This window comes from Muscardinus avellanarius (genome assembly GCF_963383645.1).
Source record: "Muscardinus avellanarius genome assembly, chromosome: 17".
NCBI classification, from domain to species: Eukaryota; Metazoa; Chordata; class Mammalia; order Rodentia; family Gliridae; genus Muscardinus; species Muscardinus avellanarius.
This window is the reverse complement of record NC_137803.1, coordinates 13078677-13091967: the sequence shown is the minus strand read 5'-3', so window position 1 is coordinate 13091967 and position 13291 is coordinate 13078677. Positions and strand designations below refer to the sequence as shown.

The 13291-nt window shown below is 45.4% G+C and overlaps 1 protein-coding gene across 1 annotated transcript in view; it reads right to left on the bottom strand.

Annotated features, from left to right (window-relative positions):
* Positions 1-13291, bottom strand: part of BCL2 (BCL2 apoptosis regulator) — a gene marked incomplete at both ends in the record, with an annotated part of 214322 nt that overhangs the window by 141222 nt on the left and 59809 nt on the right. The window lies entirely within an intron of this gene.

The window sequence follows — 13291 nt, the reverse complement described above, 5'->3', positions numbered from 1 at the left end:
AGAGGTAGAATAGCCCTGAGTTTAATCGTCTAGTACTACACACACACACACACACACACACACACACACACACACACACGACCCATAATGCCAGAACAGGCACTATATTCCAGTAGATATTAATAGAGAATTAATTCATATTAATAAAGAATGAAAATGCTATTTGTTGGCTTTCAACTTTTATACCCTCCGTATGGAAGCTATAGACAAATACTGGACTAAGGACAAATGGCAGAAGGCTGAAGCGCTCAGGTGAGTGAAAGAACGCAGGTGCTTCCGCCTGAGCACTGGCTGACAGAGGCAGAGGCGGAAGGGGAGGAGAGACGAATCCTAAAGGGTACCTCAGAGATACTCTCTGTGGTTAATGGAATAAGAAATGGGGGCTCAAGGATTTCCTTTGAGATGTAAGCAATGTCTTCCAAGTAGAGGGAGCGACCACAGAGGGAAGTTTGGGGAAAAAACAGATTGGGAGAGAGAGTGAGTCCTCATTACCTTAAAAGGAAGACAACAGAGTCGACCATTTAGAAACCGGCGTTATGGACTCATTGTGTCCCCTCAAGAGCTGTGTTCAAGTCCCCAGTACCTGGGGATGTAACTTTATTTGGAAATAGGACGTCTGTATATGTAATTACAATGAGGTCATTGGGTGGGCTCTAATCCAACATGACCGTGTCTTTAAGAAGTGGGAAAAGTCACGTGAAGACAGAGACACACCGGGCCAGCCAAGGATCAGTGGCCACCTCCTTAAACTGGAAGAGGCAAGGGGAGGGGTTCTTCTGGAACTCCCCAAGGGAGCATGGCCCTGCTGACATGGTTTTGGACTTCCAGCTTCCAGAAGGACAGGCAAAGCGTTCCCGCTGTTTTGTGATACCCAGCCGACGGTACTTAGTCACAGCAGTCCTGGACAAACACAAATGGCATACTTATATTATTTAGAGATACGAAGGTAGTCAGGGAGGTTGGGAGAGTTAAAGGGTATGTCTCTGGGAAGCGGGCTTAAGGGAGGAGCTGAGCAAGTCACAGTTGTTTATTTATTTGCTTTTTTTAAAAAAATTAAAATCCTTCCATGCAGCCAGGCATGGAGGCGCACACTTGTAATCCCAGTACTTTAGAGTCTTGAGACAGGAGGATTCCAGGTTCAAGGCCAGCCTCAGAAACCTATCAAGGCCCTCAGCAACTTATTGAGATCCTGTTTTAAGATTTTTTTAAAAAAAAGCAAAGCAAAATAGGACTGAGAGTATATCTCAGAGATAGAACCCTAAGTTTATCAGAGATAGGTCCCTAGGCTTAACCCCAGTACTACCAAAAAAAAAATAAATATAAAATGCGCACACTTGTAATCCCAGCATTTGGGAGGCTGAGACAGGAGGATCGCAGTTCACAGACAGCCTTGGCTACTTAGTGAGGCCCTTTGCAATTCAATGAGACCTTGTTTCAAAATAAAGAATAAAAAATAGGGCTGGGGGTATAGCTCAAAGGTCGAATGCCCCTGGGTTCCATCCCTAGTACTACAAAATAATAATAATAATAATAATAATAATAATAATAATAAGCCTTCCATGCCATTTGGCTCTTTAACCACAGGTGTGGCTTTTATCTTTTTTTTAAAAAAGTATAAATACCTGTGTGATATTATCAAAACGAAAACTGAAGCCGGGAGTGGTGGCGCACACTTGTAATCCCAGCATTTGAGAGGCTGAGACCGGAGGATCGCAGTTCAGGGACAGCCTCAGCTACTTAGTGAGGCCCTCCACAACTTAGTGATACCCTGTTTCAAAATAAAGAACAAAAAATAAGGCAGGGGTTATAGCTCGGAGGTCAAATGTTCCTGGGTTCCAGCCCCAAACCCGCAAAAAAAACAAACAAAAAGCTCCACTCTCTCCATAGCTGACAATATAATCTGAGGGCTGATGGCCACCTCCTCCATCTGTCTCCTTGGCACCGTCCCATGCTCCCCAGTTCCCTAAACACTGTTCCAGTCTTCAGGGAGAGGGGCCCTGGGCTGTGAACATCAGTGTGGACCTCGAAGCAGGTTGAGCACATGTATGCTCCTAGACAGGCCCAAGCCTCCTCCTCAAGACTGAGCACAGAGGACTTGTGGATGTCTTGTGGTTTGTAGCACCGGTGACGACGATTTTCCCTATGGACTTGGATGATTAAGAATCGACTGTAATGAACACAGCAAATGGCCGAAAGCTCATCACTAGCTTCCTTTGTAGATTAAAAATGCAGAACAGTGCCCGCAAAGATTTCAAGTAATTCGGTTATCCATCATCAGAAAGCCTAACCAAAGCGCTTCATCACAAATGTCTGCTCATCGTGTTCACCACACCCACAAAAAGCAATTCTCCACGCTCGGCCACCGGGCTGGCCTTCACCATGTGGGGCAGGCCGTGACTTTCCCGGCTGTCCGAGGTCTCGTGCCCTCTGCTCATTGTAAGAAGAATGCTCACATTGAACCCAGCAGCTCGTAAAGTCGTGGTGAAATGCCACTGTCATCTCCCACATGAACAGGCCTATTGATGCCTGTGGGGACCTAGTGCAAGGTCCCCAACCCCCAACGTGAAGAGCTCAGGATCTTGTTAGTCTCCCTAGCTTGGGTCAGAGCAAGAAACAACATGCCCAAGACCAACACACGTGCCAAAGGGCTTCCCCGAGGTCCGCTGGTTTGCACACAGCCCTCGGCAGCTGGGGAGCACCTGACCATTTGTTGGCCCATCGGCCAGGTGAGTAAGAGCTCAATGAAATGCCACAAGAACCTCAGATGGATCAACACACAGAAAGCAGAACAAAGGGGGTGGCCTTTATCAGCAGCAGAATTCAGATGACACCATGGCCTTTGGTTACCTGGGTCATACCTTCCACCATCCAGGTGACTCCCATACGTTGGATAGCAGACACGTAGACTCAGCCTGTGTTTTCCCCATTTCCACGTTGCAGAGGGCAAGGTCACCTTGGAATAGACCACCAAGGAAGGTGGAAATTACACCAATGAGAAAGCAAGTCAGAGAGGCTGGCATGGTGGTGCACACTTGGAATCCCAATACTTGGGAGGCCGAGACAGGAGGATCGCAGTTAGTGGACAGCCTCAGCTACTTAGTGAGGCCCTCTGCAACTCAGTGAGACCCTGTTTTAAAATAAAGAAGAGAAAATAGGACTGGGGGTGTAGCTCAGAGGTAGAATGCCCCTTGTTTCCATCCCCAGTACTGAAAAAAAAAAAGAGCTAGATGTGTGTAAAGATTTGCGGAGACCGAGATTACGAAGGAGGCAATCAGCCAGTGATTCACAGAATCTGCTTTTAATCGGCACCTTCGGAGATGGATCAGCCAGTCGGGGAAAAGGACCAGTCCCAATTAGCCGGCTAAGTCACCCACATGGCCAGGCGGAAGTAGTTTTGCTTTTAAGCCGGTATTTTAGGGGGTGAGAACTAAGTGTGGGAATGTTGATTCTCTCATGACATCTGTAGTTTTGCGAGGCCTGGAGTCTCGAAGCACCTGGACTCCCGATATCTCCACCTCCAGGGTTCCTCCTCCTGTTCCCGCTGCAAGATCACGTGGGGGAGGGGAGGGACCCGACTTATCAGTGTGGTGGTGCACACCTGTAATCCCAGCATTTGGGAGGTGGAGAAAGGAGGATCACGGTTCATGGATAGCCTCAGCTACTACTAAAGGCCCTCCACAACTCAGTGAGACCCTGTATCCAAATAAAGAATAAAAAAATAGAGCAGGGGATATAGCTCAGAGGTAGAATGCCCCTGGGAATGTCCCCAGTACTGCAAAGAAAAAGGAAAAGAAAGCAAGTCACAGTTCACATCCCATGGCGAGTACAAATCACTATTGGATAGAGACAATACTATAAATGGGCGAAAAAGGTGACCTAACTGAGGGGATGGGAGGGGGAAAGAGGGAAATCCTCTAATGTTTATGATGTATAATAACAAACATATTCAAGTCCATCAATAAGCCAAACATGAGAAGGAGGGAGGGGCGAAGGCAGGGGGTGCTAATTGAGTGATGTGTGCACGTATGCCTCCACCATCTTGTACCCCATTAGGATATATAACCACAATGCACCCCCGGAAATTTTTTAGCAATTTTTCCTTCTGTGACCTCTAACAGAGCTTTGTACAGAAGAGATCATGGATCTACTTACAGCTGACTACATTCCGTCACACACATCTGCTTTCTAATTGTCTCAGTCACCGTTCTCCACAGCTGGCCTCCTCCCCTTTCTTGCTTTTAAAACATCACCTCTCAACATATCATGATGAAGACCAAACCCTTGGACTCAGATGTTCCAGAAACCTGATATATTAGCTGCGCTTTGATCATGCTTGGCTACTTCTCATCTTCTTCTTCTTCTTTTTTTTTTTTTTGGTCACATTAACATTGCTCTAAACAAATTCTGTATTTTTAGTTAGGTATTCATTGAATAAGCCTCCCTCACTAGACTACATAAACATCAAGGACCTAATTTTTCTCATTCTATACATACACACACATGCATGCACAAAGCAATGTATCATTTGAAGACAAAGGCAGAGTTCCCTAGCAACATAACCGAAAACATGCCAAATACCCTTTGGGTCTCCAAGATCTGGATTTATTACCTATTGTTTAAGAGGCACACAATTTAAGGCTTCAAGTCCTCGTTTTACCAAAGGAGGTTTGGGTCGTTTCTAGTCTTCTTATGCAGCACAGGGCACCGCAGTCAGGAGCTGCCTGCTTCAGCTCACCTAGGACAGCAAGGCTGGGTGTTGGCACAGATCACAAGCAGGGCGGTTCCTGATCCCAAGGAACTAACATAACCCAAGTCCTGAAGAGTCCGGCTTCTAACTAATGATGGTCTCACTTTGTAACAAACTCATTAGGGAAAAGATGGCTGTGGATTTGCCCAGCTAATCGATCATAAAATGAAAACAACAAAAAACTAACGAAGTGCCCATATCTTCTCCCATTCTCTTGGCAGAGTACTGGAGTTGATGAAGTGGGGGAAATAAGAACAACTGTCTACATGAGAATAAATCAAATGAAAACAAAAGGCAAACATGAGCTGGATGGGAAAACCAAACCAAAACAAAGGGGGCAAAACCAAGCAGAGACGATCTTTTGATAAGAGATATTACATAATACAGCCCCGGGAACACGGAAAGCACTGTTCACTACAAATCACCTTTCCACCAAGAATTAGAAGAAGTAGAACAAACACAAAAATCAATTAAGGACCAGAGAAGGGCTTCATCACCCCCAGAGGACTTTGTCTTGTTCAAACACTGGCTGACCAGCCAGGTACCGTCAGGGTATTTTTTATTATCACTTGAGCTTGTCTGTTCCTACAGTGATTTTCCAATTTTCCAAAGAAAGGCCAGACAGGAGGAGTAGAATGTTTTTCCACTTAGAAAATAATCTAATCTATCCCATGCCTAAGGCTCACTGGGCCTCCGTCTGCTGGTGCACCTGCTTGGAAAAGCCCAGGACCAGCCATGATGAGGGTCGGTTACTTGATGGGGATGAGGTAAAGCATTGCCCCTGCCCCCCATCCCCCAAGGGAGGCAGTTGCAGCTTTCCAATTGCTCCCATCTGCAAGGCAGAGGAAAGAAAAACCAACACTAGGCGGGTGGGGGTGGGGGTGGGTACTTGGGAGGCTGAGATAGAAGGATCCTAGGTATGCCGGCCAGCCTCAGCAACTTGTGAGGCCCTCTACAATTTACTAGGTTCTGTTTCAAAATAAAGATTAAAGCCAGGCGTGGTGCCACACGCTTGTAACCCAAGCATTTGGGAGGCTGAGACAGGAGGATCGCAGGTTTCCAGTGAGCCTCAGCTACTTAGTGAGGCCCTTTGCAACTCAGTGAGACCCTGTTTCAAAATAAAGAATAAAAAATAGGGCCGGGGGGATAGCTCAGAGGTGTAATGCCCCTGGGTTCCAACCCCAGTGTTACAGGAAAAATAATCAGGCTGGGGTTTAGCTCAGAGGTAGAATGCCCCTAGGTTCAATCTCCAGTGCCACTAAATAAATAAATAAATAAATAAATAAATAAATGTAAATAAAGAAGAAAATTGGCACAATGCTTGGCCTATGGAATATACAAACTACTCGCTAAAGAAATAAGAAGCAAGAAATACTTCTCTACCTCAAAGTGATAAAATACCAGGGCCCACGCGGTCCTTTTGTCAGTCTTAAGGAAGCTGGACAGGACAGTCTGGCATCTCAACCTGGAGGCCGACTCGACATGTATTTGTCGAATGAATGAGAAAAAAAGGATATCTTTGAAGCTCAGAAATAAAAACATTCTTGGGGGATAAATCATACTTTTATTATAGGCTCGACACCATTTGAGGAACGTAGTGATACTTTTTTGAAAAATGAAGACATCGTTTTTGTCATACAAAACTGGATTTTTATAAATACTGCTGGGTTTGCCTAAAGAGGAGAGTGTGCCCACTTATTTTCTTCTAACAAAAACTCTAAGTACTTTATATGCGTACAAAATAGAGGGAAATAATCAGAAGTGCTTTCATGTTCAGGATGTCTGGGTAAGCATAAGTGATCGGTGCGGCTGATCGCTTCCCAGGGATGTGCAAACGGGATCGGTGAAAATCCATCAACGGGAGGTACGCAGCTCCTACCGGGGCCGCACTCCATCTCCTGTTCACAGTAAGTGCTGGGTTTCTGACCAAATTAGGTCTTCTTGGCCCTCTGGAGCAGCCTTTCTGCCTTTCCAGAAAGGAGGTGGATGAGTGGCTATTTTGGTCTGTCTGCCCATCTGGTCTGTTTGTGGCTGGCTGGCTCATTCAGCCACTGTGCTCATGGGCAGGCCGGTGGATTCGGCACCTTTTCTCTGACCAGTCGGCCATTCCACTATGACTCGAACCACCCATGTCGCCTGGAGGGACTGAACGAGAAATTCCCAGGGATTGGCACACTCTCAGCACCACTGCATAAGTACCCTCCCAGGCTATGGGTCAGCAGCGTCCCTGTCATCAGCAAAGGAGAGATAGTGCATCAGAATTCGACAGAGAAACAAGCACCAAACTGTTGTCCTCAAATTAAAAAAAAAAAAAACTATCAACAGGGAATATAAAAATGTTATTTAGAACTTCTGTTCTCAGATGTTCAATACAAAGGGGATCTTGTTGTGCCAGGGAACAAAGCGATCCAGTCTTCACAAAGCCAGAATTCTCTCCCTGCACATTTTGTTTCCAAAACACTAAGGAATAGAGCAAGATTTCAAGTCGGGGAGGAGAGGCTTCTTCCAGAAAGGAGAGGGAGAGATAACTGAAGTTATCTTTCACAGAGGAGCTGAAATTCTTCCAAGTAAATAAACTCTATGCTCCTGAGTAAGCGTCGGAATTTGGGGGCAACCGGTGTGTATGTGAGCTGACCTGTCCCCAAATCCATCCGTGGAATCAGTATAGGGTGGGAGGAAGGGAAGCCTGGGAGTTTTTAAAGCTACAGTACACTCTAGTAACATACCATGGAACAGCACGGGGTGGTGCACACCTGCAATCCCAGTACTTGGAGGGCTGAGACGGGAAGCCTTTGGGTTCATAGCCAGCCTCCGCAACTTAGTGAAACCTTGTCTCAAAATAATAAATAAAATAGGAGGTAGAATGCTCCTGGCCTCAACCCCCAGTATCCAAACAAAAAAACATATTAGTACTCAAAAACTTCAAATACTTTTTAAAGATTAGCCCTTTGGGGTCCAGGGTTCCAGGAAACCCAGTGTAGTTTTACCTCCACTAGGACTGTTGTCACAAAAGAACATGCAATTCTCCTTTACAACCATTTTTAAAGTCTGTTTTGTGACCGGCAGGTTCCTCGGTTCACAAGGAGCTGTCCTTTATGGAGGTGGCCCTGAGGGAGCAGGACGGCTGACAGGTGACCTCTCTCTGTAACAGTCATAACTGTCTTACAGAAGGTAGAGCCAGAAGCCCCCACCAGAAAGAAAACTCAAGAGCCTGGCGTGGTGGTGCACACTTGTAATCCCAGCATTCAGGAGGCTGACACAGGAGGATCGCGGTTCGAGAACAGCCTCAGCTGCTTAGTGAGGCCCTTTTCAAGTCAGTGAGACCCTGTTTCAAAATAAATAATATAAATTGGGCTGAGGGTGCAGCTTGGAGGTAAAATGCCCCTGAGTTCTATCCCCAGTACTGGAAAGAAAGAAAGAAAGAAAGAAAGAAAGAAAGAAAGAAAGAAAGAAAGAAAGAAAGGAAGGAAGAAAGAGGAAGGAGGGAGGGAGAGAAGGAAGGAAGGAAGGAAGGAAGGAAGGAAGGAAGGAAGGAAGGAAGGAAGGAAAACTCCAGAGTACCGATTCGTGTATCTTACTTGCTTCATTCAATTTCATTACGCATTACTTTTCCACTGAAACCAGTCTCATCACTGGCCCTTGCCCTCCCCCTTTACTGGCCTGCAAGGCTCTGGAACCCAAATCAATAGGGACAGAGAGGCCAGGGTTTGAAACCAGTTTCTCCTGATCTAATCCTGTTGCCCTATAGGATCAACAGTTACTCGACTTCTCCTCGATTCTCAATTTCCACTTCCACAAAATTGGAATAAAGGTTCCCACCTTTGGCACTTTTACATGTGATAATGTTAGTAAAACACTCAGCACGCACCAGGTCTCATCTTTGCGCTCAAGGTCTATGCTCCACTATCTTTGCACCTTCTCTTGGACTTGCCCAGAGCAGAGTTAAATGTAACAAAATAGTAAAATGTTTTATTTCCTCTAGTTCCTTTTCTTTCTGATAATAGTATTTCCTCTGCCTTTACCCCTGACCTCTCTCCCTGGCACGGTATCAGCACACGCGGATTAGTCATGATGGCCCTTATATATACCTCTGTAAAGCCTGACACTGTGCTCCAAGCCTTATTTTAATTAATAGCTAGCATCGGCATAAAACTAAATATGAGATGACCTTGCTCCGCTGTGTGTCCTACCCCTGGAATTCAAGGGGCCTTTGTTAAAATTAAATATACAAAGGAAATACTTCAAGAGGCAAAGGAGAATAGAAGGGAGAGGCAGAAATAAAAATCAGAAAGGTCAAATTCTCAGCTTTGTCTCCAAATTGCTGGTGTTTTTGAAGAGCATGCATAATATTAAACATTTTTAAGGAATTAAAAATCCTGCTGACGAAAACTGTAATAAGCATTCAGAGAAGCTGACACCATAGAAATTTCTCGAACGATCACCCACTAAAATGCATAAATATATGTATAAATATATATAAGTATTACAAATATTACCATATATAGTATAAATGATATAATTTATATAAATGTATAAATATTATAAATATATAAATGTATATATATAATATGACTTTGGACAATTCCTTCTGATAGGGTCCTTGAGAATGAATCCTGAGCTAAGTGATGAATGGTTCTTACTACCAATATCACACCCGAAGATCTCGCTTCTCACCCGCTCATTTGGGCAAAAAATATGTATGGAGAACCTGCGGGTGGAGAACGTGGGCTCAAAAGAAATGTAGAGGGGATTAACGTAGGGGACCAGCCTTCCAAGATGCAGTGATGGCCAAGGACGCCACTGTTTCCAGCAAGGTCCACAGAGCAGACCCGCAGGAACAGGGAAAGGGGCCGCGGGCGGCTCACGGGGAGGACCAAGGACTCTCACTGACGACCCGTGGAAAGAGACACAGGGTCAAGATGCAGCCAGGCGCCAGGGCGCTGGAGGGGAGGGGCGCACAGTTGCAGAGCAAGAGGAGAAGCACCTGTACCTCCAGGTGGCTCCAGCCAGAACTCCAGGCTGCCCCCTCTTGAGTCAAAATAAACAGCCAAGCACTCACGGGGAGCACTCAAGCGCTACCAGCAACATATGGAGGTCTGGTAGGGAGAGAGGTAGGGCAGAGGGGAAGACCATGGTGGCCAGAGGAGGAAATGCAAGAGATGTAGAAGCCACGGCTTGTTCTCATGAAACTCTTAATGAACTGGGAGAGCATTAAGAACACTGTTGAATACCAGCCACTGGCCTCTGCTCTTACAGTTGATCTTCAGAGTAACCTGTAACCTTAGCATGTAGCTATTACTAACCCATGTACAAATGCCATCCGAGATTACAGGACTAGTTGGGGATGAAGCCAGGGCAGCTGGGTCAGTCTGACTTCAGACTCTGTTTTCTAAACTGTAATACTGATTTTCTACTTGAAACAACTTCACACAGACAGGCATGCACAGAGGAAAGTTTTATAGTCTAGGCGTGGAGAAGGTCAGTCTAACTATGACTCAAACCCTAGAGGCTATAAAAGAAAAAAGCTGATAAATCTGATTACATGAAAATAACAATTTTCTGCATGGGGGAAATAAAAAAACATCATAAACAAAGACAAAACACAAATTATAAACCCTAAGAATTATTTAGGACGTAAATCGCAGACCAAAGGAGAATTTCCTTAAAATATAAGGAATGCCTATAAATCAGTAAGAAAAGATCTGGCAAAGCCTAATAGACAGTTGGCTAACAGAAAGAAAATTTAAAATACTAGCCGGGCATGGTGGCACATACTTGTAGTCCCCGCGCTTGGGAGGCGAGACAGGAGGATTGCGCAGGTTCGAAGCCAGCCACGCTGGCTTAAGAGACCCTGTTTCCAAATAAAAAGTATAAAATAGGTCTGGGAGTGTAGCCCGAGGGTAGAAGGGCTTCCAGGAACCACAGTACCAGCAAAAATAAATAAATAAATAAATAAATAAAATACTTGATAAACTCATTAAAAGATACTTTAATCACAATAAGAGAAATGCAGATTAAACATATTAGGGTGGTAGACATTGAAATATTTTAATATACACACAATGGCAAGCCTATGAACAAAGGAATTCTTATGCAAGAATAAATTTAGTAAGCCTGGCCGTGTGATGCACACTTGTAATTCCAGTACTTGGGAGGCTGAGACAGGAGGATCGCAGGTCCATAGCCAGCCTCAGCTACTAGGTGAGGCCCTCCACAACATTAGTGAGACCCTGTTTCAAAATAAAGAATTAAAAATAGGGCTGCCGGGCATGGTGGCGCATGCTTATAATCCCAGTGTTTGGGAGGCTGAGACGGGAGGATGGCACAGGTTCAAAGCCAGCCTCAGCTACTTAGGGAGGCTCTCGGCAACATAGTGAGACCCTGTTTAAATAAAAAATAGATAGGTCTGGGAGTATAGCTTGGAGTTAGGAAAGCCCCTGAGTTCCATTCCCAGTAACACACACACACACACACACACACACACACACACACACACACAAAATAGGGCTGATGGTGCGTGCAGCTTGGAGGTAGAATGCCCCTGGGTTCAATCCCTAGTTCTGCAATATATATATATATATATATATATATATATATATATATATATATGCATATATCCACTGGGAAGGACATCTAGCACTATCGAAATGACAAAGGTACTCATTTTTAACCCCAAATTCCAATTCCAAGATTTTATCCTGCGGATACACTTATAAGAGTGCAAAGTGAGTGTGTAGGAAGCCGCTCTTGGAGGCATTGTCTGTACTAGCAAATGTTTGGGAAGAGCCTAAGTATCTGGACAAAAGTCTACTGATAAATAAATTATGGTCTAGCCCTATGATTGCCTATTATTTAGACAATAAAGAGAAGAGGAAGCTCTTACTATATTGCTATGGAACAAGCCCCAAGGTACACTGTTAAGCAAACAAAGCAAATCGGAAATGGCAAGCAGGGTATGTCACTGCAAGTGGAAAACAAAACCATATAATGTCTGCAAATATCTCTGTCTGCAGCCCTGGGAAGGCACGTGTGGGGGAAGGGAGAGCTGGATAGAGATCGGGAAGGAGACTTGCTTGTCACTGGGTGGTACACTCTTTTGCACCTTTTAACATGTGCTTATATTGCCTATTCAATAAATAAATTATGCCAGGCGTGGCGGCGCATGCTTATAATTCCAGCATTTGGGAGACTGAGGCAGGAGGATCGCGCTTTTGTTGTAGACAGCCTTTGCTACTTAGTGAGGCCCTCCGCAACTCAGTGAGATCCTGTTTCAAAATAAAGAATTAAAAATAGGGCTGGGGTTGGAGCTCAGAGGTTCCATCCCCAGTGTCACAAAAAAAGAAATAAATTATGCATATATGCACACATACATATGTAAGCCTATAAACTACCACATACAAATAAAAATCCAGAGCCCTCAAGCTCTGTGTGACCTTGGGCTAATTACTTACTTTCCCATTTGAAAAAGTTGTGTTTTCTCATGCATAAAATGGGGGATGCTAATCTTTCCTCCTATCAAAGTTTGGAGGCATATGTAAATGAATCTGTGTGAGGTCCTTAGGTCTGAGCCTGGCTGAAAGCAAATGTTTGGTAAGTACTGTTGGTCCAGGCAGAGGTCTCTGTAAGACCTAAGGTCATATCCAAAGGCAGGCAGGGATGAGACTGGAAGAAGGAAGCGGACTGCGCTCTGCAGGACTAGCACCCGCACACACAAAGGCTAGGCTTGGAAGTGTCCTGGAGTGCTGAAGGTAGCCCTCCGTGGCTGGTGTAGCTGGGAAGTGGTGGTGGGTATGGCGAGACACAGGTAAGGATGGAGCATGGGCCAGTCACTCGTTTTTTCTGTGGCTGGCGGGCAGCCAATGGGGTATTTTAGGCAGGAGAATCCCATGACTGGACAGGCTTTCCTGGAGAGATTTCTCAGGCCACTGTCTGGAGGACTGGAGGGAGAGAAGGGAAAATTGGTGACAGAGAGGCCAGTTAAAGACCACTGCAGCGACCTAGGGAAGAAATGGTGAGCTGTAACTGGGCATGGTGGTGCAAGCTTATAATATTAGTGTTTGGGAAGCTGAGACAAGAGGATCGCAGGTTTGCGGCCGGCCTCAGGTACTTAGTGAGGCCCTCCGCAACTTAGTGAGACCCTGTTTCAAAGTAAAGAATTAAAACTAGGGCTGGGGTGTGGCTCGGAGGTAGATTACCTCTGGGTTCCATCCCAAGTACTGTGGAAGAAAGGAAGGAGGGAGGAAGGAAGGAAGGAAGGAAGGAAGGAAGGAAGGAAGGAAAAGTTGCAGGTGAAGATGGTAGTGGTGAGCTAGTACAAGAGGAAGGACCAGGGAGGAGGTGGAGTCACCAGCTTCTGTCTGGGTGGCGGCTGGAAGAGGCCAGGAGATGGAACCAATCATGATTCTGGGTTCTGATGTGGCCAGATTGAAGGACTGTGCAGCAACTCAGAGACAAGGAGTTCAGAAAAAGGAGCTGGTGGAGGAGGGATAAGATGGTGGCCTGAATCCTAGATTCAATGAGGTTCGAATGTCTCCTCGGTGATCT